Source organism: Maylandia zebra, linkage group LG7, assembly GCF_041146795.1.
Source record: "Maylandia zebra isolate NMK-2024a linkage group LG7, Mzebra_GT3a, whole genome shotgun sequence".
Lineage (NCBI taxonomy): Eukaryota > Metazoa > Chordata > Actinopteri > Cichliformes > Cichlidae > Maylandia > Maylandia zebra.
The window spans coordinates 60,482,797-60,510,508 of record NC_135173.1 but is presented as its reverse complement, the minus strand read 5'-3'; the positions used below and the strand labels follow the sequence as shown (position 1 = coordinate 60,510,508).

Sequence of the window (27,712 nt, the reverse complement as noted above, 5' to 3'; positions counted from 1 at the left end):
GCAGCTCATTGATTGCTGTAGTGTATTTCCTTGCTTATCTATATTATGTCTGTGATTGAATGAACTGATAATTTTTCAATTTGCACATCAGTTCATCAGTGGCCTGTTCTATGTGAAATTACATGGCACTCTTGGGATCTACATTTTTTTCAAGTGTGTGTGTGTGTGTGTGTGTGTGTGTGTGTGTGTGTGTGTGTGTGTGTGCGTGCGCTTGTGTGTAACCAATGAGTCAAGCAGCTTTTGTGTTCATATGTCACACTTACTATGTCTCCAATCCCTACCCCACACCTGTTCCAAATAGGAAGGTAGACAGAACCATCGGTCAAAGCAGCTCATTTGCCATCTGAAGGTTTTGTTCTCTGAGGATTATTGAACCTTCTTTAAATGTCCCGTCTTTACCTGTGAGCCCACGACAGCCTGTGTCTCACCGTGTTAATGATCTCGTTTTGAGCTTTGAAGTTCCTGGATCTTCATCATGGAGTACTAGCTTGTATGCAGGTTAACATTTCCATACTGTTTTGGCGATAGCTCCATATCCATAATAAATACTGGTAAAATTAAACTGATCTTAGTCAGCTTGAACACCACCACCAGAAATGCTCATGTCACAGATTATCACGCCTCCCTCTCCAGCATTTTCCAGTTAATGTGACTTGAAAAGAATAAGCTGCCGGCTGTGTTCCTCAAGTTTAGAGAAAGCAAGTTTCTTTTCTTTCTGCCTGTCTTTCTTTTGTATGGCAGCACAGACGGGAGGAGTTCCCAGGGCTGATGTCTGTCAAGCGTTCACTTCATCTCATCTGTCTCCCAGAAATCTTCTCATCTTCTTTGTCTCTCCTCATCCTCACATCTCTCTATGCAGTGTGAAAGAAGCACCCAAGGGAGAGAGTGAGCAGGAGCAAAGGAATCCCTTCAGCTCTCTTTTCAAGAAATTTGTAGGTCTGTGGCCCAGTTAATCGACTTCCCCCTAAAACTGTAGACTGATCCCTCCAAACTGCTACCTGACTTGAATTTAAGATGTGCATATTATTTCCCTGTGGTTTTGTAAGCAGGACATGAAAGCTGTTGTTATTTAAACAATGTTTTATGTAAGCGGCGTCATATGAGATCAGTCAAACCCCACCTTTGGATTTCAAAAAATTCTTTTAAAGAAATTTTGCAAATCAAGATCAAAACTGTGATTGATTCACATAACTGATTTTAAGATTATTGTCATGGCAACAGATTCTCTCACAGTAAGGTTTTAATGAACTCCAGTATTGTGTCATTAGAGGCCTTAGGGGATATGTGTTTACTATTGTCAGCATTTCCTAGACACAGATTTTTCATGTCCACCCAGGTATATTTATACCTGCCGGCTCTTTTTTGATATTTTTTATTTTTATTCCCTTTAAGAGAATGACACCAACTGCAGTTACATTACTACTGGACAAACCTCTGTCTTATTTTGACAGTTCATTTGCAGCTAAATAGCTCATGTTCCTGTCTTAAGTTTGCTTATAGTTGGTTCTCAATATTATTCAGCTCCTTCTTCTAAGGGTCTCTCACCCAGACTGCTCATTGCTTTGTATCCTGCAATTGGTTGTGTGTTTTGGCTACCCACTCATCCCTTTAAAGTGCGAACCATGAAATAATTGCCAGAAAATCGTAGTTAGTTTTTTTTTTTTTGAAGGTGTTTATTGAACCATCTGACCAAAAAAAAGTTTATTTGCATATATTTGTGCATATATTTGTGTTAATTTGAATCATATTTGCTACATCTGACATTTTTCTTTTGTAATTTATTGTTTAAAATGTTCTGTGCAGTTTATTTTACAGAGTCTCAAAAACTCTGAAAAAGTCATGAATCAAACATGAAACACTTGGCTTTAAAGGGTTTTTTGTGTATTCACAACATCATGTCAGTGAATTGTAATCTTTGAGATAAGATGAGTTTAACTAGCTATGGTTATTTCTGTCATTGCTGAGTTTTATTAACATCCCATAGTCTTTGGTCAACACATTGCTCCTAGTCTTTTCTTGTGTGGACATCTGTTGGGAATGATGAGTCTAAGGAGTTTGGCTGCAAAAAAGGAGCAGGTCAAGAGGTGATCATGTGCTGCAGCTGAATATGGAGCATTGGTGCTTACTGGTTTCAAAGATAGCACAGCTGAAGTCTGACCACGGACAAAATATATTGTGGTGTGCGTGTGTGTGTATTTGCTTTTACTTAAACTTTTATCTGATAACATTTAATATTTCGTTAACAAAGTATGTCTCCTTTTGCACAAAGATACCCCTCCTCCCCCAGCCCATCTCCCCAACACTGTTATCTTTTTTAAAGCTTGTTGCTTTCAGTCTTTATCTTTGCAACAGTGACATAAATGGAATGTTTGTTGTGGTGGGGTTTTTTTCCTCTGATGAAGCTTTTGCAAAATGACGCCAGACGCGTGTCTCAGTATTTTACTTCAGTTGTTGCTGAGGCTAAAATTGCTATAGACTAATTCTGTTCCATGGACACGGGCCTTTGAAAACAAAACAAACACTGTTCAGTCTGTTCATCCAAACCACAAATGATTAACTATGCTCTCCAAATTTATGTTGGAATGCATTTTCCCACAGGCTGACACTGCTTCTGGCACAGAGCTCATTCTTTGTAATTACTACTGCTAATCTAAAGCTTCTTTTCTCGTCTCACATCTGTTTAGTTTTGATTGAACTGACATGACACTGTGTTGGTTCAGTTTCTGTTAAAGTATGCAACTTTTACTTTGTGCTTTGTCTAAAGGTGATTAATAAACTATAATTTATGGAAGATCATCCAAGTTACTTAAACATTTTAGGGGGGGGGGGGGTGTCTTTTCAGCCCTTATTGCGAGAAGACAGTGAAGAAAAACAGGGAGAAAGACACTCGGTAAATGGTCCTATGGTGGATTCAAATTTGGGCCTCTGCATTATAGGTCACCTGCTCAACCCAGTGAGCAAAACCAGTTCCCAATTTAGGTCTTTTTAATTAAAGGAAGTCATTGTTTCATTAATGTTTAGTTGTCTCCTTGTTAGTCATAATTATACACCCAGGTTTTTGGTAGTATATGCATCATGATAAACCAGACACAAACAACAGTCAGGCTGCTGTTTATCTTGTCATTGTCATAGATGAATGATAATTGCTGAGGCCTCATTTACTCCTAAAGTTGCGGTTCTCAATATTGTTGGAGCCAGCTCTCCCCACATCTATTCAACATGTCCTAAGCTACCCTGTCTAGTAAAATGCAGACTAATTGACCTCCCTGAATTTTAATGTTAATTTGGGTGAGGTTTTTTATATGTTCATGAGTGTATTTCTTCTTCTTCTTGGTATTATTTTGTATTATTCTTTAAATATTTTTATTTGGCAATTTTAAGAATATTGTATCAGTGGTCAGAAGCAACAGCCAGTCAATGAGAGAAGCCAACCAAGAAAAGAAATCTAAATCTTCTAGAGTGGAAGAAAAGGAGAAGGTTTTTTCTTAACTTTCAAAGATATAAAGTTAAACTGGTTAGTATAAACCTGCACTTGTGCAGAGCTGCTGTCAGGTGTATTGCGCCCAAGGATCAGAAATTCCAAGTGATAGGAGTGCTATAACTTGTCTAACATTTATTTACATTGCTAAAGCATGTATTTTGTCATTTATATTCCACAGAGAATGGGAAAAGAACCTCCTTCTCAGCTGGAATCACTGCATTGTTGCTGTGACTCCAGCAGTATCCCAGGTGGCAGATGCCCAGTTTTAAAGCAGTGCCTAATTTGTAAATCAGCATGGTTCCAAACACAGGGAGGATGCTGTTTTAGCTCCATAACAGAAGTATGAGGATTAAAGTGTGTCTAATAACTTCCCGAGACTATGAAGGTGACAAGGAGCTGCCTCAGAGCACACTTCAAGAGCTGTTGTTTGGAAATCTTTTTTTTTTTTTCTTTTTGTACAGTTGCATTCTTCTAGAAGGATGGTGCAGGCCACCGTCTTTTCACCTGAACATCTCAAAGCTTCTATCTCATCCTTCAACTTTCTTTGGCCTCCACTTGCTAAAATCAAGCCAGCACTGGCTGTCTAGAATATTCCTCTACTGTTACACAGCTTGACAATGCTGCTGTCCCACCCATAGCATTGATTGGATATTGTTTGTCTTCCCTGTTGCTCAGTAGATGGGTTATTTAAGTGAGAAACTGTTTATTTCGCTTTGCACGATCAGATAGCTCAATGGAGTGAACATATTAAACTCTATGGACCCAGAAAAAAGTGCTACAGATCTGCCTGCTAGACACTATAAGTGCATTGGTGCAGTGTCCCTTTTATTTGCATATACTTACACTGAAGGGTAACATTGTATTAGGTGCCCACGTTTTAATCTCCAATGTGTTGTGCTTTACAGGTGGCCTAGATTCATGTCTTGGTTTAACGGACTCTGATACACTAACTTTATGAAGTATACTGCAGGAGAAGTTTAGTGTGCTGAAGTTTTATGTGGTTGAATGTAGCTTTAAATTATTGCCTCTGAAGTTGAAATCTCGGCCTCTCTTACACCATTATCACTTTTTAAGTAACTGTTATGTTTCATCTTATATTGTCGTCGTAATTGTAGTCTACAGTCCATATAGTAATGTGTCATTAAATGGAGGGAAGATAAGAAGACTGCCTGCCATCTGTGTACATACCAGATAAGAGATGGCTATGCTTGTAATGGTAACATTGTTCACAGAGCGTAGGCTTGGGTGACTTATGTTATCACTACTGGGACAGAGCTTCATATAGCACACAGGCAGCCCAGGGGTCTTCTGAGGCAGCCTTGCCGACAGAGTTTGTATCAAGGGCTGAATTCCAAAACAGTGTCATCCCCGCCTTCCTGTGTTTGGATGGATAGTCTCTGCAGCAGTAGCAGCTGGCACCGGGCCTCGGGACGGAGGACTATCCTCCTCGTCTTCCCTTTATTATTCCTCTCGCCTCTCTGAAGACTCAAGACTAATGGAAAGAAAAGGAAGGCAGGGGAGTGGAGGAAAAGCCCAGAGACACAGAGGTACCAGAGACATGAGAGGGGGAGAGAAAAACGGTGCGTTACATTTAGAGGTGTTTCTAATGTCTCCCTTACATACACAAAGAGAAAAAAGATTACACTAGACTTTTTGCAGTGCACAGTACACTGACCTCAGTATTAAAGCATAAAATATTATTAGGCTATTTCTCAGTACTGAGTATTATAAGCATCAATGTAGACACAAAAAAGGCTCTCCAACAGCCGGGTGAACCGGGTGAAGGGTGTATCTAACAGTTTAGCCACAGCATGTATTTTAAAACGGTGTGTTTTACAGGTAATAGTACAAGTAAACATTCAGCAAATGTAAACTATCTCACCAGGCTTGAATGAGACTTCTGGAGTGTAAGTTGCATAGCTGGGCAAAGACGTGTTCTTGACCTTAAAAGTAAAAGCGGCTACTATACATATACATTTAAAACAAGACTTAAACCTTTTTTCGTTTTTTTTAAGTGGCCTATGACTTCAGCAGCTTCCCCTTTATCTCAATGTTTAACCCTTTATTAAACCATTTTCATCTTTTTAAACTGATTTGTTTTCATAAAAAGCAATTTTCTATTTTAAATTGTTTTTGCAATTCTAAGGGGTTTTTTCCCCCCCTAATGTCACATGTTTTAATTTATCTTGATAATAATTTTTTTTGTGCCATCTGTTCTTGTTAAGTGGGGTTAGAGTCCTCAGAATTCAATTTTCTTGAATTCTTGGGAGGCTTGATGAGATCGGAACGAGGTTTGTAATGCATTTTTTTTCTTTTCTTTTCTATGCACTCTGAATTGCTTTTTGTCTCAGTAGTGCTAAACAAATAAGCTTGCCTTGTCTTACCTCGGCTGTTGCAGATAATCACATTTTAATCAGTACCTTGAGTTTGGTAAGGCACACCATGTACAACATTCATAATTTAGTTAGAAAGATGACTAACAACTGAATTGGAAAAGAGAAATCTTTGGAACAGCTAAAGATTAATAATAAATAATTTAAAAATTACAGAATTTATTTAAGAATTAAAATGAGTGGGGGATTAGCCAGTGGTTTAAATACAGTAGTATATAGCCAACTGATGTGTTTGGCACAACAAAGAACAGATTCAGATAGCTGCATGTAAGCATAAAGTACATAAAGTCCCCATGTTTTCTAGCTTTACATGATGCCCCGAGCAAAATAATCTTTATTTATCTTATATTGAGCTCCTTAGTTCATCCACTGTCTGAAAAAAGTTGTTTTTTTTCCTTCTTTCTCATTAAAACCAACTTCCCTTTAAACCAGTTTTTTTCTGATTGGCTGTTGCTCGCAAACAGACTATTTTAACAGCAGGGGGTTGGTCCTTTGTGCTCCTGTGCCTGAGATGATCATATTAAGCATATCACCTCACTTTCACACCATACAGCTACAAGGGTAGAAAAAATGTCTGAAACTGAGCATTTAGAGCTGCCTCAAGGAGGAAATTCTGACTCATGTGGATTGATTGTACATAAAGGACAGAAAATAAGAAAAGGCACAGTAGGTTCACTGTAAAGTTGTCCCATAACCTTTCATCTTAAAAAGGGTTTTTTTCAGCTGAGCAGCATATCATCTTGGACTTTAGGGATGTTTACTAGAGATGTTGATGTACCAAATGCTTAACAGTCACCTAATATCACCAGATGGGAGTTCACACAGTGAAGTATAGTCTCTGCCAATATAGCAGAACTTGTCTTTGACAGATGAAAGCTGTGAACAACAGGTGACTTTGAAAGGAAGAGCAGTGCTCAGTGTTGTTGGAAGGTGCATCTAGGTCGAGGAGCACTCACCTAAATGCAAATTACAGAGCAATGCAGCATGGTGCAAAGATTAAAACCACAGAGGCAGTGTTAGAGCATCTCTGCATGGCAGCAGGAGTTTTGATTGATAGAAGACTAAAAAAAAAAAAGTTTTTCTGATGCAGGGAGAAATTTAGACTTTTATCTGAGGAAGAATGCCAGACATGATTTGAGCTTTTGACTGTGTGTTGGCACAACAAAAAGCATGTGTGACAGGGTGATAGAAGATTGTGAAGTTGAACAGTGTTGTAACAAATAATCAAGATCCAAAGAAACTTGTGACACAGAAGTGAAATTGAAAGCAGCAAGAGGTGAAACCGGAGGTGATAAAAGTTTGAAAGAATGATAGGAGAGGGAAGCTATAGATTTTTAAGAGTCACACTGTTGAATAGGAACTCTGCAGGAAACCGTTTGAAAGAAATTACTCATTTTAAACTTCTGGTGGCATGACTGAATAGAATTTACCTTTTCTTAAAAGAGAATTTAATATCAAACCCTTCCTCGTAGAGTGTCTTCAGAGTAAAAGACAGTAAAAATAGTGGGATTATAAGGAGCCAGAAAGAAATGCAAGGAAAATGGTTTGGTGGGGTCGGGGGGTAGGGGGGTTGAGCTGGGAGATGAAAACAAGAAAAAAAGAGATTCTTTTTAGCGATAGACCTCTTCGCCGCTACCTAGCTATTCAGCTGTCAGAGAAGAATTATTGTTAAGTGCTCTTTAAGTGTGCCTATTTTTTCCAGTGATTGGACAAATGCGATGCTATCCAATACAGAAACAATGTGTAACGACTCATAAATCCGAAAGGAGAAGGTGGAGGGAAAAGGGAAGGCCATGTTCTTTGACTTGAGAGCGATGACTCAGTGGTCAAGTATGTCTGTGCTATCAGATTTAAGATCGTAAAGTAGTAGTTGTCCAATGGAGGGAAAGATAAAAATGAATTATAGGACAAATACAAAATGGAAGGTGGTGGTGGGAAAGAGGAGAAGAGGCAGTCAGACAAATTGCAGTTTTGTGGAAACTTTTAGGACAGAGTGAGGGATTAGTATTGATCACTGGTTACAGGAGAAGCTGACCATTGCATAAGACGGGAAGAGATGGGTGTGTATGAAGCAGAAGATGCATAGAAATAAGGTTTGATGTAAAATGAATCAAGCATTTTTAAATCCATTCGTTTAAGCCACATGGCTTTTTCAGATTGCCATGTTTCATTTTGGGGTGTGAAAACAAAGCTATTAATGCTTCTGGATCAAAATCCAAATTCTTTATTACTTCTTTTAGTTATTGATTTCAGAGAAAATTAGATCTAAACAGGTTTTTCTGCATTAACTCATCTGCCCCGAGGACAGTGTTGAAATAGTAAATAAAAGACTTCCATTCATTGTAGTGATGAACACAAAACTATGCCACAACCCCTAGAATGTATATAAAAGATGCGCAATGCCTATCTGGCATCACCTATTGGTTAAAGAAGATCCGATGTGAAGCCTCAAGCTGAGCGTTTTGGCTATCGCCATCAAGTTTAGGTGTTTTAAAACTGAATCTGACAAGCGCGCATGCCTGAGAAACCAAGTGACTGCACATTCACGGGCTAGTGACTTTCATCCATCACAAGCACCTGCTTTAGTATCCTTTTTCACTTTAATGGGAGCCATATTTTACAAAATCAACATCGGATTGTATAAATAACAAAATAAAACTGGCATTTCATTCCATAATCTGACTCAGAAAGGGTTTCAGAAGGCTAGAGAGCATTTTTTTTAAACAAATGCTTTTAAAGTGCTTTTGTTATGGCTTTATGTTTCAGACAGGTGCACATCTGCTACAAAGTACCTTTAAAAGAATTTCTGTTCCTGTAGTTTTGGCAAAAACAATCGTTAGCATGACTGTTTACTAATAGTAGAAAATCAGATTATAATTTTTTGATTGTGTTGAGCAGTTTTCCGAAATTGTTTCCATTCACAGAAATAAAGAACTTGCGACATGCGGTGATACCTTAAATGAACAGTCAGAGGTGGTTTGTTGCAGCATGTTGTGTGTACGTTAAAGAATTCTTTAGAAAACAGTCAAATTAAAGCACAATTAGAACCGTCATGGCATGATTTTGAATATACATCCCTAAATAAAACCTAGGAATCCACCAAAGAGGATTGCTAGTTAAATATTTGGATTTTTACTTGTACTTGAAATATTTTTGGTTCCAGGGACAAAACCTATTAATACACGCATTTTCAGTGACGTATATAGCAGTTCAGCTGTATATTGTATCCTCAACATGTCGAATAAGCTAGTAACACACTTACAGAATCAGAGGTTGTAAGAAAAGTGATGTATTTAAGTATTACTGAGTCTGGTTTGTTATCTTTTCTGGGTTGAATGAGATGCTCCATTAGTTCTGCTGCTTTTTACCCTAACTCATTATCATTTTAATAACTAATGTAACTCAACTGTACAACATTCTCTTAATAACAGAAACTGATCAATTGCACAACAGGGAAAAGAGCATTAGTTTAACTTATTAAGTAAATTTGTTGTTTGTGTTTTGTTGCATTTGATGAGGCGTGCAGGAGGAGTCATGATGCAGTTGTTTATAAATTCCCAGCAACAATTTATTTGAAAGCATTACTTCACTTAGTAAACTATGAATATTTTAGCATCCTACTTACTTAAATCAGCGGTGTATAATTAGACCTGATTCAGTAAAAATTGCAAAGGGGAGATTGGTACAGTGGGACCTAAGAACCTGCAGTTGTTGTCACATAGACCAACAGATTGAATATCCGTGATAAAATTACCCACACTAGATAATACAAGGGTTTCACAGGATGCTGACAGAAACGGACACATGAAAAGGAAAATTGCCATGCCATTGCCGGTGGAAAAGGGTTCACGTCATGCTGATGGTCAGTGTGAGCTGAAAGAATGTGAGTTTGGCAGAGTCTCAACACAGCTGTGGTGTGACAGGGTCAGCCGGTGGAGTTGCAGCTTTGCAGTATGCTTTGTATCTGGGATAAGAAGTAAAACATTTCCCCTGTTTTAAATGAACATCTTCTCTTGCGAACAAAGGATGTCTTGTCAGGTGCTACCTCGTGATAATAACTCATTTTACAGAGTGGCCATTGTTCTGGCATTAAGTTGTAAATTAGGTCCAGGAAATGGGACGTGTATCTCACAGTTTTGTGGCATAAATGAACAGAGAATTAACATCTTACTGGCCTTTCTGTGGTTGTGTGTCTGCAGTTGTATTACGCATGTTTTGGGAATGCAAATCTATTCATCCAATGTGTGGGTGCTCATTTAGCTTTTGGGTAATCTCACGGCATGGTGGCACATGGTGTGGAGTTTGCATGCTCTCCCCATGTTTGCGTGGGTTCCCCTGGGTACCCCGGCTTCCTTCCACAGTCCAAAGACATCCAGTTAGTGGGGATAGGTTAATTGGAAACACTAAATTGCCCATAGGTGTGAATGCGGGAGTGAATGTGAGTGCCATTGGTTGTCTCTGTCTATGTGTTAGCCCTGCTGCAGACTGGTGACCCCCCCCCCCCCCCCCCATGGCCCTGAAAAAGGGAAGCGGAAGCTAAAGGATGGACTTTAATTTAGGCTAAGACTTACCCTGTGCATTATTTTAACTCAGGGGTGGTTTAGCAATTGTCCGTTTTTTATGCTACATCTCATTAACTTGAGTCTTCGGAGGTGATAGTAACACAACTGCGATAGTCACAGTTCTAAAACTAAGATGCAATCCAGAAACGTTTATGGTTTTGTGTCAGGGTTCTGGTTTCCAGTTGTCTTTCAGGAGCTGTAGCTGTTAAAACCTGTCATTCTTATTTGTATTAAAATAATATCCAAGACTATATTTCCTGTGCATTAAGAATGATTTTTCATGCATATTTAGGCAGACACCTCACCCATCCCTAACACAACACATTCCTGTTAATAATAAAAAGGCTAACAGAGGTGATTGAACCATCTTTTCTAATGTCTTCTTGGAGTTAAGATGTTTAGCATAGTTCATGAGTTGGTTCAGGAATTAGGCCCTTAGAAGAAAAATATATATTTGTATATTTGTATTTGGCACCCTCTAGCAGAACAGTATTGGAGTGAACATTCATCACTACATCCAGTCACTTCAATCCTTCAATATTTAGATGACACGTTTATTCTCACTTGCCTTGTTTTTTTCTGCCTGTCTCACACAAACAAAATGACACAATATCAGAGTCACACACATTAAGAGTTGAACATTACTCATTTGATTTCCTCCAGCAGCTCTCTCTCTCTCTCCTTCCCTGTGTCGTTTTTTTCTCTCTGTCTCTGTTTCATCCTCCATCCCCACACATCTACATTCCTTTAGCCCCCCTTTGCTGCTGCCTGACAGCTGATTAAACTTGCTGAAAACAATGATTGATAGCCCAGACTCACTAGGACTGTCATGTACAGCGAATCCAAAGAGGCAGAATTATTTTCTGGGGTTATTTTTACATCACACTTTCCTTTTCAAATATTTGACCTTTAATAGTTGTTTTTAGAAAAACTGAAATATTGCATTTGCATTTATTTTCTTTGTTGTGGTCCAAGGTGTAGTCCCGCTGGAACACGTTCTGCTCTAAGTGAAGAAAATTGGTTTTTAGCATTATGCTGCTGAATTTGAATCATCATTAAAGTATATTTCGTGTGAGAAAGCAAGGAAAGGCAAACTCAAAGCTGGTCAAAGCTGCCATAATGAATGAAATAAAATATTTAAATGAAGATAAAACATCAAATTTACTGTGTTTTCTCTAGTTATGTTAATTAGCTAAGATTAAATACTGGTCATAGCTTTGTGATTTGTACTCCTACATTACTAAAAGTTTAAAGTGCCTTTAGGCAGCAGTTGTTTTAGTTCACGGCTATACAAAAGAAATTGATTTGAAATGAATTAAAAAGCATAAATTGTACAGGTGCAATGCACAGACAAATGTCAGCTAATTAAAGGGGTAATTAAACACCAGACTTTTAGTCACCAACACTCAAGCACACATATCTTGGATGGTTTGTACTACACAGCAATCAATACTAGTCACATAAAATTAAAAATACTCCAAAAGGAACTAACAGCAAACACACAGGTAAACCCTTACAAGGAATAAGTCCCGATGAGCAGACACTTTGCAGTGGTAGGGAGGAAAAACTTCCTTTTAACAGGATCTGGGATCGAACCATTGACCTTCTGATTAGTGGCTGACCTGCTCTGCCACCTGAGCTACAGCCACCCCAGAAAGTCCCCTCCTCTGAGTTGTTATGAAGTGGGAAACTATCTCTAGAGCTTTTTGTACCAGGCTATGCTTTTCAAACCTTTAATTTTGTACATTTTATCATGGGGTATGTGGGAATTGTCCTTCTTAGAGACAGCCTCAAGTGGCTTCTAGAAGAACTGCAGTCTTTGCCACGTGCATTTGGCTTCGTTTTTCAGCTCTGGAGGTCACTCCTTGGTGTTTGCTTACCCTTAGAATTGAGCCACAACTCAAAGCCTAATCTACTCAGCACAGGATACACAACACTTCAGCCCTGCCAAGCTGCCTGCCTCTTTGAATAAAGGTCAGGTTTGTTCTTGAGAGATTTTATGCAGCTTTGCTCAACAATGTCTGGGAATTGTACATATAAAACCAACCATGTTCCTGCATGTGAAGGTGTCATGTCCTGTGTGGGAGGATACGCATAATTCACATTTATTATGCTTTTAGCAACAAGGTAATAACAGTAATTAATTAATATCAATGGTTCAGTGGGCAACACAAACAAAAACACATTTTAACCACCCACAGTGAATGTTCTTTTGACCCCTGTTATAAAATGTCGTTGACAGTCTCGTTACCATATGTCCTCAACATCCTTCAGTTTGCCTTCCCTGCTGAATCCGTGAACTTTGTGTTGTTCCTTAGGATGCAAATTCCCATCTGGCGTGATTATCTCTGTGACTCGTTGTCAGGTTCTGAGTCCTCTGGGGAGACTAGAGCTGCTGCATTTATTTCCAGAGCAAAAAACTTTTAGCCTACCTCGTTAACCTCAGTGTCCGTAATTGCACACTCATACTTAGTAGCTCAGCTTAATTGTAAATTGTAATTTAAAGTATCAGCATATGTCTCTGCTTCAATATGTATGTGTAAAATGATACCAGAGATGTCAGAATATTTATGTGAGTCATTAAATTTAGCATTGCTCAAAAAGTAGCATCTATAGTTCATTAATATAAGCAGAAATATATGATGATGTGATACTTAAAGAGTTTTTTGTGACATTGTTGGAAATGTAAAAACCATCCAGTGACAAACATTAGGTTGTAGTTATAGGTGTTTTTGAATTTGACAGCATTATTTTGGCAGCTGCTGGCCATTTTTTATCATCCCTATTTATATGTATGTGATTGGCCAAATTATAGAACCAGCTCTCAGCATAAAACAATCTGTACCACAGCAAAAAGCACAGTTTTATCTGCATCTTCTACCACTTGCTTTATCATAAAAACTGTATCAGAATAGCCGTATTTGTTCACATTACACTATACAGGTTTTTCTAAGGTGATATTGAACATGTAGCAAAACTAACTGTCCAAGGATTGTAAATCCAGTCGCGCTGTCTACATTTTTTACAGGTCAGGAGACTTTATTCTGAAATTATCCTTTGCCACAGGAGCCAGGCTCATCTAATTATAGACATGCTGACAGTACTAAAGCAAGAAATTGCACTCAGCAAAAGCAGAGCTTGGAATTATTCAAAATGTTGCTGGTGTGGTCTTGGCAAAGACAAAAATAAGAATCTACATACTGCACACAGTACTCTATTTGATTTATACTGACTTCTTGTGTCTCCTCGACATTATTCAACATAATTTTCTGTAAAGATTTAAAAAGAATAAGTTCCTTTAAAGTTTTCTGACTGCTAGGGACTTTAGCTCTACTTCTGGTTGTATCACACTTTGAATGCAAAACTTGGAGCGATCTCTCTTTTAGGCATTAAAGTACAAAGTAGAGACTAAGAAAGGTGGTACATGGGGATCATATTGTGTTTATTTATAGATGTCATTTGAGAGGTTCTGTTGGAAAGCACTTTCTTTGAGAAAAAAGAAAAGTGTCAAGTATTGACATCACAAAAAACTTATGATTAAAGGGCGACCATACCCTGTCAGAAACACTCAGATGGTTAGGTGGATTCAGAGCCCCCTATCCCCCACCACTTTACTCATGTCTAAACTAAAAGCACTGCATCAAACATTCCTGTAACTTTTAGAAACCAACAGTCTGATATCATCTTTCTAGTCTGTTTTTTATCATTTGTTCCAACTCTGTTTGTGGCACTTTTCATTTAAAAGATGCCAGCGAAACACTATGAATGTGTTACAGAGGCTGTCAAAGAATTTGTAGTGTGCCTGTCTAATGTCTGTCATAGCTCTCCTCTTTTTTTAACGCCTGGGTAACTTTAGTTTTAAGGTTTGTGCTTTTTAAACTCAGATATAACCACTTTTGGTACATTTGTCTGCTTCCAAGAGAATGTTACGTTATAGCTCGAACTACTAAAGTACAAAACTGCATTTTCCATAATAAGATAAATAACAGTCAAAAATCATGCCTCCTTGCAAAGTCATCTATGTGCACAGGAAATATACACATTTCAACAAGAACTGTATTACAAAAGTCAGTATGATTGGTGAAAAATAAATCCTGAGTTTCAGTCCTGATAAATTAATGATTTGAGATGGGTCACATCAGTCTGCACTAAATGTTATAGCCAACATGACATTTATAAAAAATACTTTTGCAATTTTAAAATGTACCAACTGCATTTTAAAGAGCAGGTCTTTGGTCATTTTGTGTAATCAGAATGGTTCAGTGACACAATTAACTGAAGGCAGGAGTGAAAAAATAATCTCTTTTCAAAGGATATAGATAGTGGGTTTCCATGGCTACAGCCCAGTTGCAGAGCAGGGCTTTCTGCTTGCATTTATCAAAATGGAGAGAATTTTGAATTTTGCGATAAATAACCCTTTATCTTCTTTTCAGATTAGCCAATCCTTGACTGTGTATGAGATTTTCTTTTCCCATTGTTATTTCAGTTATTCTGTGTTTTCACTTTGTTTCTTTTTGCTTAAGGCTGGTCATGATTTCTTCTATTTCCAGATTGGCAGTGCTGTCGCAGTGTTAGATGTGGAGACACAAAAATAGTCACAAAGATCTAGGTTGTTGCTAAAGGTTTTTTGTGTTCTTTAGGACAAAATATGAAAGGTGTGTATGTTAAGAAGATGGAAAGAGGAGCTCACAAATGAGAGAGAGAGGAGGACATATAGGGGAAAGTTATGAGAATGAATTTTGAAGTTATGAGAATGATTATTACGGAGCAAAGGACAGCTGTGAAGATGATGAAGAGTAGAAATACCTGTGGAAGTATAGAGATGTCTAGGAGAGATGCAGCAGACTGTTTAACCAGATTGCTTAACACGATCCTGGAGAATGAGAGGATGCCTTAAGAATCGAGAAGTATAATAGTACAAGTATGCAAGAACAATGGTGATGTGCAGAGCTATAGCAACTGCAGAGGGATAAAGTTGACTAACCATACCATGAAGCTATAGGAAAGAATTGTTCACGTTAGGGTGAGAAAAGTGGTGATGATCGGCAAGCAGCGTGTTTAACTAACTGAGGTCAACCATGCAAAAGATAAAAGACTGAGCACAAGAGAGTTGAAGCAGTAGTGCAGGGAGGGTAGAGTGGGATAGACAAGATTAGAAATGAGTATGTAAGAGGGACAGCTCAGGCTGAAGACACAAGAGACACAAAAGGTTGAGATGGTTTGGACATGTGCACATAAAAAGGTAGATGATCCACTGTAGCAATCCCTAAAGAGATTAGGTGAAAGAAGAGGAGCATATCCAGGAAGATATTCAATGCAGATGCAAAAACAAAAAATGTGCAAAAGTAAAAGAAAAACAAAAAGAGAATTAAGCGGCACAGCTGTGCAAGTGGATGAAGGATTTTGTAACAGAAGTATGCATTAGGTTCTTCTAAATTTGTCAGCTGAAATCTAAATATAATGAAGAAATGTATTTCTTTTAGATTTTATGTTGATGGTGGCCTCTTGTAATGAAATTGCAGTGAAGCATTATTATTGGAAACAAAGGGGAGAGACAAAAGGTGAGGGAAGGGGGTCATACAGAGAGACAAAAGGGGAAAGAATGGTCCGTGACCATGAGAGGCAGGGGAGGTATATGAGACACCTGTAATAAACAGAATGGCTGATTTTTATTGTTTCTGACTCATGCCATTTGCGGCTGTGATTGAAACCGAAAGACAGAGTGAGGTTGATGGAGGGTAACGGTAAAAAACAATGACAAATGAGACATCCAGCAAGGGTGAGAGAGACAAAAAAGGGAAAAAAAAACTGTGATGGAAAATTATTAAAACCTTTTGGACCTCAATCACGTGAACTGCTAATGACAGCTGCCTCCAATGGGAGGATGGAAAGTGGAGTAGAACCATGATGGAGATGAAGATAATGACAGCATCAATCTTTCATTGTCATAAACACAGTCAAACTGCAGACATAATTGCAGAAGATAGAGATGAATGAGCGGGCTGGATAATAATAAGAAACTAATGGAAAAAGAGATGAGGAGACAGACTAAAAGTGGGTGGTTGGATAGCCTATTATGAGAAGATGATTGGCAAAGATAATTGAAAATGGTTGGATAACAGCTGCTAATAACATGTTTTTGCTAAGGGATATTTTCCTCTTTTCCTCACGAGGAGGGAAAAAGAGGATTGATTGACCAAGAACAGATATCCAGATAGGTTAATGGCAGGCAGGCAACAACAGTCCTAGTGACAGCACCAGTTAAGGCAAGTAATTAAAGATGGTAATTAAACCTGGAAGGGGACTCATCCAGATGAAGTCGTATAATACACGCTGGCTAACACAGCAAGTTGTTTTGTTGGACACTGAACAGCACCAGACAATTAAAAGCAGCATCGACATAGGCAAGGTGATGTTGTTACTAGATGTGAAGTTAGCTGTAAATGTTTCCTCGGTTCATGCAGCATTATATTTGTCGCGAAATCGATCAATGCAGAGCAGTGTCACAAACCACGGAGGCCCCAGAAAAGTGCAATCAAACGTTGCGTTTATTAACAGCCTGGAGAAAACATCAACATGTGTCTTCTGACCAAAATACATGTTGTGGACACTTATAAAGCAATGACAGATTAAAATAGGTTCCAGACCTTAGTCACAGTTAATCGTACATCTTGTACATCTTTAATAGCTATAAACAGACATAGAACTTCTCATTTTGATAACACCTTCCATACAAGGTAATAATCTTAAGCCCTCGGGGTCTCTGAGGCTAATTCTTGACTCTGCTCATCTGTTACCAAGTAGAATAAAATGCAACAGGTTTGCAACAAGAAGCTGGAAACATTTGGGCCTCTGCTGAGGCCTATTCCTAGATTATATGTATTATATGTACTGTAAGCATGCATTGCAGTTATCCTTCTATGTTCTAGTTTCCCTCAGCATGTATCACCTGGACAGTCACGCCAGTGAAGCTTAAAACCCTTAATGAACTGAACATCAACTCAAGATAGGCACAGATATGCAATATGTATAAAATACTCCTAACCGTACTTGTAATAAAAGTTAACATAATGGAAGGATCCTCAAATGGACATCTTCAATAAACAACTGTAATGCAGTATCAATACTGTGAGAAATATTATTATATGAAATAATGCTGTAAAGAATGTTATTAATGCAGGTATAATGATGCAGATTATATGGCAGCAATAAAAGAATTTCTGTATCTCCACATATTATATACATGATTTCATCTATGCAGTGTCATGAGGTGAAGAGTCACTAGTTTACATGTCAAAAGCTTCAAGTGGCTGCTGTTATGCTCAGCCAATACTTTATGACATCAGGATGATGATATTTGTGCAAAATGTACAGCTTCAGTTTACTTCAACATTAAATCTCCCACTCTCAGCCGGAGGAATAAATCTATTTCTTGCTAAAGATATCTCCTCATTTGGTCTTTGGATCAAGGTGGTGGAGAGCACTGTCTGACACATCAGTCTAAAATCTCCTATCATTGAACTCTGCTGGAGTACTAATGCATATGATTCACATCATTTCCATCTTGTCAAACAGTTCAGTGATTCTCGTGCCTTATGAAAAGAGCTCCTCCTATTAGGACAGAAAATGTTTCTATATTATAAAGGTGATTAACCAGAATAACATGCACTGATCAGAAGTAATTTTTCTCTATTAAGGGACCAGTGCACTTAAACAATGCCATGAAAAATGCCCCCACAGCATAACAAAGCCACCAGATCACCTCTCTGCAGGGGTTCATGTTTTGATTTAATGTGTCGCACATCTGTGCCTACCTTTAAATTTTCAAGAGGGAGTGTTCAGCATATCAATTAAAGAATAAAGCTGGGGATATTTAACATTTTCCCATGGCTAATACAAAATTGATAATATTTTAGTCCACACACCAACATTTTCTGATATTCCTAACAGTCTGTGGCCCATTTATTTCCTGTGAAGATGCAAACCTCTGAAAATTGCATCAGAGCTCTGTAATTTCAAACAGGACTAAATAATGAATTTGGTGAGTAGTTGCCATGGATGCACACTTAGTTTGGTATTCATAAAAAATTTGATGAGGCTGAATTTTCATCTCTCGCTGCCAAGTTCTTAAGTTTATAACATTCTTCCCCTTCAGACACAGACATACCTTTAGTGTGAATTAACAATTGTTAACTGTGTGCCGTTTGGCTGCTCCTTCTGTGCCTGCATGCCTTAAGTAGACATGCATGTTAGATTATGGTGGTGATCTAAATGGGCCATAGCTGTGAGATAAAAAGCTTAAAGTGTGTAGAATAAAACTTGTTTTTCATGTGTGGTTCAAGTGCAAATACATTATAGAAGTTTGTGCTTCATTTATGGTGCATGAAATTCTAGTATTGTATTTGTCGGTTACTGAGCACTATTAAGCTGATGTGTGTGTCTATGCATTGCGGTCATACAGTTTATGAATACAGCTTGCTAACAAAACTTGCTAGTATTAGTTGACAAATGAGCCCTCCACAGTCTATAAAAGATAACTTCAACTGCCAAAATCTTGATGTCGAAACTCCAAAACAAAGAGTCCCAAACTAATGTGTCACGTCACAGTGGCTATCCCTGTGTTAAGTATGTAAATTTCATTTGCGCACATAAGCAGCAGTGCTGTGATTGCAGGTTACCTTAAGTCAAAAGGGTCTGCGGGTCAGATTTAAGCCTTCAGGTTCTGTTTTGTTAGATGTAGGGCATACATTACTATTCAAAAGTCTTGAGCTACCTCTCTTCTTTGTACTTTATCTTCAAGAAATGACTTTCTTGAGACTTTATAAAAGTAATAATAGAGACAATAGTTTCCAGGCTTTCTGAAGATCTTTCAAAGTTTGTCTTTGGACATTTGCATTCATTTTCAGTCCCATCCTTGCAATTAATTATTTCTGGAGGAATTATTTGTTTCCTAAACCACTTGGTACTGACAGTCATTCAAACATAAAAAGGCTCTTAAGTGAAAAGATTAATCAGTGTTGCGTCTAGACATAACAGACCAAGTAGCAAATAACCTATTTTAAATTATATCTTTAGGAACCTTTATTACTAGCAGTCTGTTGCAAAAAGAAAGAAAAAAATAAATATTTGTCTGTTTGTTTTCCATGTGAATCTATGAAAATTGCCAAAGACAGTTTGACAGGCATAAAATTCTTTTTTTTGCTCAAACAAGGTGATTCCCAAAGAGCTATTAGCTACAAATGTGGCATATCTTGTAATTCATTTGAAAGCCTGATGCTTAACCTTGTCCACCCCAGCTGTGAAACTCAGAAACCAGTCTTACTTGTTATCATCTATCGTCCACCTGGGCCTTACACAGAGTTCTGTCTGATTTCTCAGACTTTTTATCTGATTTGGTTCTCAGCTCAGATAAAATAATTATTGTGGGTGATTTTAACATCCATGTAGATGCTAAAAATGACATCCTCAACATGGCATTTAATCTGTTATTAGACTCAATTGGCTTCACTCAAAATATAAAAGAACCCACCCACCACTTTAATCACACTCTAGATCTTGTTTTAACATATGGCATAGAAACTGAACATTTAACAGTGTTTCCTGAAAACCCTCTCCTGTCTGATCATTTCCCGATAACATTTACATTTACAATAATTGATTACACAGCAGTGGAGAGTCGACTTTATCACAGTAGATGTCTTTTTGAAAGCGCTGTAACTAAGTTTCATGAAGAAGGGAAACAGGAAGAAAAGGTTGAGGTACATTAAATTACACAACAGTGTAATTTTAACAGTTCCTTCATTTTCAGCACGACAATGATCCCAAATATGCTGACAGCACAGTAAAAGCACAACTGGATATAAAAAACACACAGTGGAACAGTACCGAGCATGAATCTCATGGTCTTCAGTATTATTGAAGCAGTGTGGGATCATCATGACAGAGAATAGTACAAAAAGGCAGCCGACGTTCAAAGAAGAGCTTTGATTGGTCTTCAAGAAGTCTGGAGAAGTATATCTGAAGACTGCGTAAAAAAAATTACAAGAAAGCTTGACTAAGAGAGTTCAGGCTGTGCTAAAGAATCAAGGACTCAGAACTGACTTTCAAGTTTATTAGAATTGTATAAACTGTGTTTGTGCACCACATACTCTAGTTGCATTATGTTTGCATCAAGAACAATGCAAGAACTATGGTGATGTGCAGAGCTATAGCAACTACAGAGGGATAAATAAAGAATAAAAGAATTGTTGAAGTTAGGGTGATGATCAGCGAGCAGCATGTTTAATTACCTGGGGTCAACCATGCAAAAGATAAAAGACTGAGCACAAGAGAGTTGAAGCAGTAGTGCAGGGAGGGTAGAGTGGGATAGACAAGATTAGAAATGAGTATGTAAGAGGGACAGCTCAGGCTGAAGACACAAGAGACACAAAAGGTTGAGATGGTTTGGACATGTGCACATAAAAAGGTAGCTGATCCACTGTAGCAATCCCTAAAGAGATTAGGTGAAAGAAGAGGAGCATATCCAGGAAGATATTCAATGCAGATGCAAAAACAAAAAATGTGCAAAAGTAAAAGAAAAACAAAAAGAGAATTAAGCGGCACAGCTGTGCAAGTGGATGAAGGATTTTGTAACAGAAGTATGCATTAGGTTCTTCTAAATTTGTCAGCTGAAATCTAAATATAATGAAGAAATGTATTTCTTTTAGATTTTATGTTGATGGTGGCCTCTTGTAATGAAATTGCAGTGACGCATTATCAAATCAAATCAAAATCAAATCACTTTTATTGTCACATCACATGTGCAGGTACATTGGTACAGCACATGTGAGTGAAATTCTTGTGTGCGAGCTTCACAAGCAACAGAGTTGTGCAAATACAATAATGTAAACAAGCAAAATACAAGAATGGCTACATCTGAAACTAATAAATATATGTACAATATATAATAGTATATGCATTTCTGGATGTGTATACTAAATATTTTTCTACGTGTGTGTGTGTGTGTGTGTGTGTGTGTGTGTGTGTGTGTGTGTGTGTGTGTGTGTGTACACATATTTTACAAATTAAATAGAGTAAACAATAAGTAGAATATTTAAAATAAATAAAATAAAATATACAGAGTTGAGACATGTGCAAAACAGTGGCATTACTGTACAGTATGGAGTGCATAATGTTAAAGTTCCAGTAGTGAAGCTGAGGTGTCTATGAAGTGTTCAGCAGTCTGATGGCCTGGTGGAAAAAGCTGTCTCTCAGTCTGCTGGTACGGGACCGGATGCTGCAGAACCTCCTTCCTGATGGAAGTAGTCTGAACAGTTTATGGCTGGGGTGACTGGAGTCCTTGATGATCCTCCCCGCTTTCCTCAGGCACCGCTTCCTGTAGATGTCTTGGAGGGAGGGAAGCTCACCTCCAATTATCCGTTCAGAGCACCGCACTACTCGCTGGAGAGCTTTGCAGTTGTAGGCGGTGCTGTTGCCATACCAGGTGGTGATGCATCCAGTGAGGATGCTCTCAATGGCACAGCGATAGAAGGTCCTGAGGATGCGGGGGCTCATGCCGAATCTTTTCAGTCTCCTGAGAAAGAAGAGGCGCTGCTGCGCCTTCTTCACTGTTTTGTTTATGTGTACTGACCACGTAAGATCCTCAGCCAGGTGTACGCCAAGGAACCGGAAGCTGCTCACTCTCTCCACAGCAGCGCCGCTGATGGTGATGGGGGTGTGTACTTCTCTGCACCTCCGGAAGTCCACTATCAACTCCTTTGTCTTTGCGACGTTGAGGGTGAGATGGTTGTCTTGACACCAGTGGGTCAGGGCGCTGACCTCCTCCCTGTAAGCTGTCTCATCACTGTTGGTGATAAGACCCACCACTGTAGTGTCGTCCGCAAACTTCACAATGATGTTGGTATTTGTTAGTGGCCGTGCAGTCGTAGGTGTAGAGTGAGTACAGGAGAGGGCTCAGTACACACCCCTGTGGAGCACCAGTGTTCAGTGTGACGGGGGATGAGGTGATGCTGCCCAGTCTGACCACTTGGCGTCTGTCAGACAGGAAGCTAAGGATCCAGCTGCAGAGGGAGCTGCTCAGTCCTAGATCCTGCAGTTTCCTGTCCAGCTTCGAGGGAACGATGGTATTGAATGCTGAGCTGTAATCTACAAACAGCATTCTCACATACTCTTCTCCAGGTGTGACAGGGCAGTGTGTAGTGTCAGGGCTATGGCATCATCAGTGGACCTGTTGTGGCGGTATGCGAGCTGTAGAGGGTCCAGTGAGTCGGGTAGTGCAGAGCAGATGAAGTCCCTGACCAGCTTCTCGAAGCATTTGCTTACGATGGGGGTCAGGGCTACAGGTCGCCAGTCGTTCAATGAGGAGATGGTGGAGGATTTGGGTACAGGGACGATGGTGGCCATTTTGAAGCAGGCTGGGACTACAGACAGAGAGACTACAGACATTATTATTGGCAAGAAAGGAGAGATGCAAAAGGTGAGGGAAGGGGGTCATACAGAGAGACAAAAGGGGAAAGAATGGTCCGTGACCATGAGAAGCAGGGGAGGTATATGAATTCAATTCAATTTTATTTATATAGTGCCAAATCACAACAACAGCCGTCTCAAGGCACTTTGTGAGATAAGGTAGACCCTACAATAATACATACAGAGAAAAATCCAACAATCAAATGGCCCCCTATGACCAAGCACTTTGGCGACAGTGGGAAGGAAAAAGTCCCTTTTAACAGGAAGAAACCTCCGGCAGAACCAGGCTCAGGGCGGGGCAGGGCCATCTGCTATGACTGGTTGGGGTGACAGAAAGAAGACAGGATAGAAGGCATGCTGTAGAAGAGAGACCGAGATTAATAACAAGTATGATTCACTGAAAATATGAGACACCTGTAATAAACAAAATGGAGAACGGAGAAGTATTTCTGAAGACTACTTAAAAAAATTACAAGAAAGCTTGACTAAGAGAGTTCAGGCTGTGCTGAAGAATCAAGGACTTGGAATTGACTTTCAAGCTTATTAGAATTGTACAAACTCTGTTTTTGCACCGCATACTGTAGTTGCATATATGTTTGCATCAATTTTCCATTTTCCATGATTGGTGATTCAAGACTTTTGCACATCACCATAATCTGCATTAATATATACCTAAAGAATTTGTGAATGAAGCAACTTTTAAAAAAAATTGTCACATTTTCAGTTAATACAGATCTTGAACAGAGCTGTCAGTTTCTTGGGGCACATATTCAGTGTTAATACTAATGATTATGCTCATATTCACTGTTCTTAAGTAGTCCACTGAAATGTGACATGAAGCTGCTGCCAGGACATAGAGAACTGTCTGCCACTTACATGGACTGTGGAGCATCTGTGCTCAGCTTTGAACAATAAATCTCTAAAATCTATTTGCAAGGGCGTAGATTTGTTTTTGTGTTAGTCATTATTTTCTTCAATCTTTGGACAACTTCACCTAGGAAATAAACAAGATTGACTAGACCCAGGGTATCATAGGTTAGCGTGCTGAACAGGAGGCAGTGTAAGAGAAAAACACTGAAATTTTCTGACACCTGTTCACAGCCTTTGCTACAGAAAGAAGGGTGACTGGAGGTATCGGGTGATAATTGCTAGCTGTAAAACTGAGATGGCATCAGACTTGCAGGAATTTGACAGGGAAATTGCTGTGCCAAAAGCAGAAAATAGAGAGAACGAAGGTGGGGGACGTGGGAGAGGTGATTGACAGTTGAAAGTGGTGTGCTCTTATTAAAGCTGGACTGAAATCAATGCAACAGAAGTGTTAGCATTCAGAAAGCAGGGCAGTGTACAAAAACTGGACAGCATACAAATCACAGAAGTCAAGTTCACATCCTGAAAGCTGCTCCTCAGGTGTATAAATGTATTAACACTCAGACAGGTGATGTGTCTGTGCACATAAAAACGTAACATTTGAGCTGCAGCATGAGCAGGACTCTGTGGCATCAATGTTTCATACATTAACCGTGTTGTCTTGCGTAGCGATAAGCGGCGATAACTGAGGAGAAACATGCATTTGTTTAGTGAAAACTGGATGCAGTGAATCATTTAACAGGCGATTTCATTGACAGCTGTGTGGACTCTAAAGGACAGTATAGATAACCGTGGGAAATCCAGTGGAAAATCCTGACAGCTGTTTCACTAACAGCTGCCACGGTGGAGCTCTTTCTGCATTTGTCCTTCCCTCTCTCTCCGAAATGAGTAATAGATACAATAAAGAATGCTCTTGGTTGCATTGGCAGAATTTCCCATTAAAGCCAAAGGGGCAGAGGCGAGCTTCATGCTCAAATTAATTGTTTCCCTTGGCTTTCAGTGACAAATGGAAGGAATTCTAACAAGAATTTATAGGGGAACCTGAAAAATGAATTCGAACAAGTGTGGAAAAGCCGACCAGCTACACCATACTGTAAACGTGCAGCTTGTTGGGATGTTAGAACCTGTGCCAGCTCTATACAGCTGCATATGTGTGTTGTTTATTAATGCACTTTTCCAACAAGTGGGTGTGCAGTTAAAATAAAAAGACCAAGTTATAAAATAAGATGAAAAAGTTCTAGCACAGAAGCATGTGGACGTATACAGCAAATATAGAAATGCAACTTAAAAAGAAAGAAAAATTATGTCAACTGGAACCAAAGTCTGCCCTAGTTCTCTTGCACTGATTAGACGGGTCAAGGTTGGGGACTGGTTTGTGTTGCTGTAACAACTCTGCATCACTTGCTGGCTGCCATGGCAATGCATCAAAAATAGAGTAGTGGAAAATGATCGTTGGCTGCTCGGTGGGTGTGTTGGTAGGTTGATGGCACAAAAGAGAAGCAGACACACATCACATCATATAATTACTTCAGTCAGACTGCTCATAACCTCAAATGATTCAGTTATTACAGCAGAAGTAGTCAGATATCGGTGTCTAGGCTCCGAGCTCATCTCTCCTCGCACATGTTACACATAAGATTGGGGAGAGATGAGTAAATGTCCCCCCTGAAGCCGACAAATGGATGCTGGGGCAGTGGAGGGGTTGAAACAGCAGGCAGAGATGAAGGGAGAGGTGGGAAGTGTGCAGCTTAAATAGACAGCCAAATTGGGAGGTTGTGTTTGGTATATTATGTGACTAGAGTGAGCAGGTTAAATGTGTTGCTTACTTCACTCTGGCTAGCAAGCTTTGCTCCATTTATCACATCCTTATAATTAAAGGTGACAAAGAGGAGAGCATTCCACTACACAACTACATATTGGGATATGCAATAAGAATTTGCAGCCCTTCGTTTCCCAAATGATGTCCCTCCTTATTTATAATGAACCGCTATAAGGTTTGGCTTTGAGAAAATGCAAGAGAGGGGCTTCAGCTACCACTTGCCGATTACACTGCTGATTATTTTAGATTTTTTAATCCACTGAAGGCTTAGCGTGTGAAATGGCAGAAAATGAACACGACAACAATACGACAGATGTGATGTGGCTTCCGTTCTGATTTCCTTCTTAAATTGCATTCTTGCCTTAATTTAAAGTACTCATCTGGAAGTCCAGTCCAGTGTCTTTTAATTATCATTTTCAATATTATTATCATTGTTGTTTACAGCAAGAATCAACTCAAGAGTTTAAAAGCTTAACCAAAATCCCCCACAGTGATTATTCAGTTGCTAATCTTTCTGTAGAGCCAATGACGTTAGGCAGTTTAACTCACATTTCCTCATGCAGCCGCCTTCTTACAGGACGAATAAACATTGCAGTTCTAAAAATATTTTTGTTTAACCAATCCGCCAGCAAGAAACACTTTCTATTGTGCTTTTTTTGTGTCATTTCCCAGACACGGGCGAAATGTGTCCAAACACCCCACTGAGTTTAAACCTTAATGAGCAGGACTTAATTAGTCTGTAGCCTCAGTTGTCTCTCTCTCAGTCATCTACACTGAAATATTGCTGTGATGCAAAATTGTGCAACCTGACATTTTATATTGAGCTTAGTAAATGTGCCACAGATGCGCGATCATCCAGTACAGCAGCAATAAACACAGAAGACAGCCGATATGACAGGAGTTTGTTTATATGAGGGGCCTGTTTCTCTGCTTAGTATTCTGCCCCCGCTCTTTCAATCTGTATGCTGTCAGTCTGTTTCAGCATTTCCAGTTCAGCATAGTGACATTTTGAAATGTATTCACTTCCAATCAAGACACTCAGAAACAGGGGACACCAAGTCTTTCGTCCCCCCCTTCCCCAAATGTTCGCCCTTGTCTGTAGTGAGTGAATGTCTGAAAGACAAATTACAAAAGAAGAGCAGAATCAAAGTAAGAATGAAAAGAAAGGGAGAAGAGAAAGCAGAAATAAGGAAGAGGTTAAATGAGATGGCTTGAAGTGAGTGGATCAAAGAGGAAGATTAAAGATATCGATGCGGTTAATGAGACTAATGGCGTTCTTTTATCCCTATTTCTCTGTTTCTCCAGGTCTTCCAGCTGAAGAGGAAGTGAAACTTCTTGTTGGACATGGGAGCTAAAAGTTATGAAACACTGCACAAAACCAGATACGGACATTTGATCATGAAATAACCAGTTTCGTAGCTTTGCTGGAACCAATGATTTGCAGTTTAAAGATCCAGAGACACTTAGACATTAACATCTGCTTTTTAGAAATACAGAAGCATAACTTTCTCTGCAGGTGAGCAAAGCAGGTGTTTTTAGGGCATCTAACGAACATGAGCAGGGCAGACAGCTGGCATAAAGTGGGCGCTGCAGGGGTCCTAACCTTAGATTACAGTTTAACAGATTAGAGCTAAGCAGCAACCACCTTAAGCTCACCAGCCCCATGAAACTCACGCTTCTAGCCAACAGAGCATGCACAAAAACATCTGCACACAAACACACACTCACTGGCACAGCTGTAGAACACAATTAAATTAGTGCATTTGGCAGACGGTGTGCAAACCTAGCTTTGCACCATACACACATTAAATCACAGGCATAAAGATGTGCACATACACACATAGTCTGGGGTAGAGGACAGATGCTACGCCCTCCCCTCCTCCCGTCATCCTCTCAAAGCCAGCTGGAGAGAAGATGAGATTTGGGGCTGATTGGTTTTGTCTATTTTTCCATCACGCCCTGTGCGCCTCACTCCATCCACCACTTTCGCCTTTCCACGGCGCAGCCTCGTCCATGGACAAATAGTCATCATAAAAATCTGACATCTGTACCAGTTTGAAATGAACAGTGACAGGACTTCTTGACTGATTTTTATTTCTGAACTGTGGATGCCAAATTGGTGAAA

General features: G+C 39.2%; 1 long non-coding RNA gene across 1 annotated transcript in view; it reads left to right on the top strand.

The window, feature by feature from the left end:
• Positions 1–27,712, top strand: part of LOC143419559 (uncharacterized) — a 46,293-nt gene extending 18,581 nt beyond the window's left edge. The window contains exon 3 of the long non-coding RNA XR_013099562.1: positions 26,893–27,712. This is a non-coding gene — a long non-coding RNA (uncharacterized LOC143419559). The remainder of the gene's footprint in view (positions 1–26,892) is intronic.